Source organism: Lactuca sativa, chromosome 5 (assembly GCF_002870075.4).
Source record: "Lactuca sativa cultivar Salinas chromosome 5, Lsat_Salinas_v11, whole genome shotgun sequence".
NCBI classification, from domain to species: domain Eukaryota; kingdom Viridiplantae; phylum Streptophyta; class Magnoliopsida; order Asterales; family Asteraceae; genus Lactuca; species Lactuca sativa.
Window position 1 is genome coordinate 295,595,326 of NC_056627.2, and position 4,715 is coordinate 295,600,040.

Sequence of the window (4,715 nt, forward strand, 5' to 3'; positions counted from 1 at the left end):
CTGCAGTGAGGAGCAGGGCTTTTCAATTATCTACAGTAGAGTCGCGAGCAGCACCGGACATTGCAGGTATGTATCTTTTGCTTTCCTGTCAGTTTTATTCATGATCATATTGGTATGGTACTGCATCTATGTTAGCAAATGTATGTTAGAATTCTATTATGTTCGTGTTCGAATCATATGCCATCTGCACACCATGGGTTTTCGGGCGGTAGTTCATAGCAGTACCCCCTTTTGTTTTTGGGCCGATTTTTGGGACGCAGTCGATGTAGCATGTGAGATTGGGACTTGATAAGTGTCTTGTTAGTCTGCATGAGTGGTTCTGGTTTGGTATTCGTTAGTTCTGGAGCTCCAGCGGTGGTAAGCGTGGCTGGCAGCAGATCGACCTTTGTATGTAGAAAAGGATTGGGAATCCTTTCCAAGTTGGAACCTGTAGGGATCTAGTTGAATCAAAGTGGGGGAGTGTTATCCCAGTAGTTAGGCGATGGGGTAGGAGCGCAACTTGGATGCGTTCACCTCCTAACTAAGAAGGAAAGCAGTTGTTGTAGCCATTTGGATTGAACAGCGGGGAGTCGGGAGTTTGAGAAACATCCTGATGTTGAGTTCATGTATTTGTAGTAGTAGAGGACTGGTTTAGGAAACCAGGTTGTTGTTTCCCGGTAGCACGCGAGTTAGTCAGGATTTTAGACTGTGGAGAGCTCGTTATTGGTCGTTTTCAGGCTGGTAGCCAGTAGTTAGAGGAGTGCGGGCGGGGGCCCGAATCTCCTAGTTAGCAGAGTGTGAGCGAGGACTGTATCTCCTAGTTAGTTGGATAGAGATCGAGAAAGGATATTTTGTGGAGGATTCAAGATGGTTTAGGACCCGTGTATCCCTAGATAAGTGAGATTGGGGGTAGGTTCACTCAGTAGTATGGTTTGGGTGGGACCCGTGGGCGAGGGCCTTGCGATAGTAGCAAGACAAGTAAGACTTGATGGAGAGACCGCTCTAAGATATAGTTGGGGTGAGACCCATGAGCGAGGCCCATGAGATTTTACCAACGCAGGTGGGCCCTAGTAGAGGCCTTAGAGTTAAGTTAGGGAATCGAGGATCCCAGGACTTAGGGAGCCAGTGTAGCAAGGTAGATAGAGCCGTTTTAGCTAGGCGAAGTCTTTTCGGAGGTCACTGGGAGCGACTGAGAGCTTGAGCTAGGGTTCGGTGACCGGAGGGAATTTGGTATTCTGGTTGGTGGGCAGAAGGTTTCGGACCTGGGAGGTGCCCGTTCTTTTGGAAAAAAGACAAAAGGCAACATGGTTTTCAGGCAGAAGTGTCTATCTTGATGGTTCCTATTTGCGAATAAGCTTGGGGGTTTGCAGAAGTTTAAAGTTCGCCTTCTTCAGAATGGAAGACCGAGTCGGCTTTCAGTATCTTAGGGATGTTGTTTCGTGTGTAGAATCTCCGATTGCGTTCTGCAGATCAGTTGATGTGGGGATGGGTGTTAGTAAGGAGAGACTTCGAGGACGAAGTCCAGTTTAAGTGGGGGAGAATTGTAACACCCTGTCCTGAAAGTATCCGTTATTGAATTTCAGGGGCCCAGGCTAGGGGCATTTCAGTCTTTTATTTGTCTTGAAATTTTTATTCGAGAGTTTTGGGGTCGAGGTCTGTTTCTAGAAGCGTAGGGCTTCTCGCCACCTTTTAGTGGATATAAAGTTCGTCGGAAACGGACATAGAATGAAGGAGTTATAGCACTTTGAAGTTATTGGAAATATTGGTCCTTAATGGAGAAAGATGGCATGAAAGGACCATGCATGCAAGGTGGCTAGCATGAGTACGCCCAACGTAATTGGGCAAAGTGATAGTGGGTGTTGAAGACGTACGCCCAATGTACGCCCAGAGTCCTTAAACCCTAACTTTTAGGGTGAGCCACTACATAAGTAACATAATGGCTCAAACCCTAGCCTCCTTATCTGTCTCCAAGTTGATGGGTTTTAGCCATATGAACATTCCTATGTGCACATACAAACCCTAATGCTTGGATTTAGGTTTCTCTAATTGAACATGCATTGAATCCAAGACTTCTAATGACAATTCTAGTATAATAACATAAGAAATCAGATTTAGAAGATTACCTTGAATCACTTGCTTGAATCTTCTTGTCCTTGGAGCTTTAGAGTCACAATTGTCACTCCTCTAATGGCTTACAAACACTAACTAGCAAGAGGATGATTATAGAGAGAGGAGAGAGGAGGAATAAATCGGCCAGGGTTTCTTTAGAGACAAGAGTGTCGATTTCCCTTAACCCCTAGGGTCTATTTATACTAGTGAGGCTCCTAGGGTTTCATCCTTAAACCCTAATTGGATAACTTAATCCCTAAGCAATCCAATACCCTAATGATAAGCCTTGGACGATTTCAAGGTCTATCCTAAGCCCTAAAACCGTCCCCCCTTATCCATAAGGGATTATAGCCCAAAGTACAACTATCATACAATTGACAGTTTATGCCTCTTTATTCAATTAATCTCTTTAAGTCACCAAATTAATTCCTAATTAACTTATGACTTATATTAATCAAATAATAATATCATTATTCCTTATATTATTCTCATAATATATTAATAATATTTCTTCTCTCATTATAAATCTTCCTGTCAAGTTGCTATGGTGAAGGCAACCCAAAAGGACCATGCACAATCGGGTCATATACTTGCCTAATATAGTTGCAGCCTTAGACACTATTCCAACAGTCTCCCACTTGGATAAGTCTAGTAACTATGTACACAAGTATAATCCGATTAGCAATCGTAGCTGTCAAAGACGCTGTCAAACTCTGATCTTATAAATCCTGTCCTTTAGATAAGGGATTGTACAGTCCTCTGTTTAGATATCATGCTGACAATTCTATGGAACCAATTTGTCCAGCAATTGGTTTCTCGATCTCAGATTTATTCGACATAGAACTTAATCGAACACATCAATTTAGTTCTGACCGGGCCCGACACATAAGTCAAATCAATTCATCGAGCGGCCGAGATATCGCTTTTCCCCTTTTAGGATAAAAGTAACAGATAAACTTCGACTTATATGCATTTACTTATTCATTAATCAACTATACACAACAATGTGTTTTATAACATCAAGTTACTGATGTGGTTTTGCATTATCAATGTACAACCAATTAACAAATAACAAACCATATATCTAGGTTTCAAGACCATATGATATTATCGTCTTGCGATCACCACTTTTATCATATTTCATAAGGTGATTCCAGCAAGCGCAGGTTTGTTCCAATGCTCAAAACTAGTTCATAAGCACTCATGAACGTTGCAGCAAACTTTTGCTATGTCTAATACCGTTTAGACAATCTACACACCAATTCATGACAATCTTCATTCATACCTACTTCCAACATATGAATGATTGTGGACAATTTGAATAATTCGATTATTCTTGATAAACTCAATTATTCTGGAAGTCAAAACATGCAAAGTGAAACAATAGTTAAACAATTAACATAAGACAGTAACATTACTCATAAATAATACTCCTTCATTTAATCATGAAATGTTAATTACATTTATCTATTACACGTTTCTAATACTATCTAATCTATACTAATATCATCTTTCAGCCCAATACTCCTAGCATGTTGCAAGTGCTTAACCCTGCTCAGTCCCTTCGTAAGCGGATCTGTTGGGTTATCTTCTGATGATATCCTCTTAACCACGAGTTGTCCTTCTTCTACTCGATGTCTAATAAAGTGATATTTTCTGTCGATATGTCTAGATCTACCATGATCCCTCGGTTCCTTGGTCAAGGCAACCGCTCCTTCATTATCACAGAAAATTTCCATGGGCTCCTTTATGGTAGGTACAACTTCAAGATCACCGATGAAGTTCTTCAACCATATTGCCTCCTTCGACGCTTAGCTCGCTACAATGTACTCTGATTCGCACGTTGAATCAGCTACGGTTTCCTGCTTGGAACTTTTCCAAGTCACTGCTCCTCCATTCAGGGTAAATACCCAGCCCGACTGCGAACAGTAGCTGTCCCTGTCGGTCTGAAAACTAGCGTCACTATACCCTCGCACCTTCAAGTCATCACTCCCTCCGAGGACTAAAAACCATTCCTTCGTCCTCTGAAGGTACTTAAGGATATTCTTGACCGCAATCCAATGGGCTCTGCCAGGGTTCCCTTGATATCTACTAACCATGCTCAAAGCAAAGGCTACATCAGGGCGAGTACAAGTCATAGCATACATGATTGAGCCAACTGCGTAAGTGTATGGAACTCGGCTCATTTATGCTATCTCAGCTTTGGTACTCGAACTTTGAGTCTTACTCAACTTGGCATTACTTTGTATCGGTAATTCTCCTTTCTTCGAGTTTTCCATACTAAAACGTTTTAGTACTTTATCTAAGTAAGTGTTCTGACTAAGTCCTATTAGTCTCATACTTCTTTCTCTCACTATCCTTATTCCCAAAATATAGGAAGCCTCTCTGATGTCCTTCATAGCGAAGCACTTCCCGAGCCAGGACATAACCTCCTGTAGAGTCGGGACGTTGTTTCCTATGAGTAGTATGTCATCGACATACAAAACGAGGAAGCTTACTATACTCCCACTGGCTTTGACATATACACATGATTCATCTTCGCTTCGTACAAATCCAAACTCTTTGACTTTCTCATCGAAGCAAAGATTCCATCTACGAGACGCGTGCTTAAGTCCATAAATGGACTT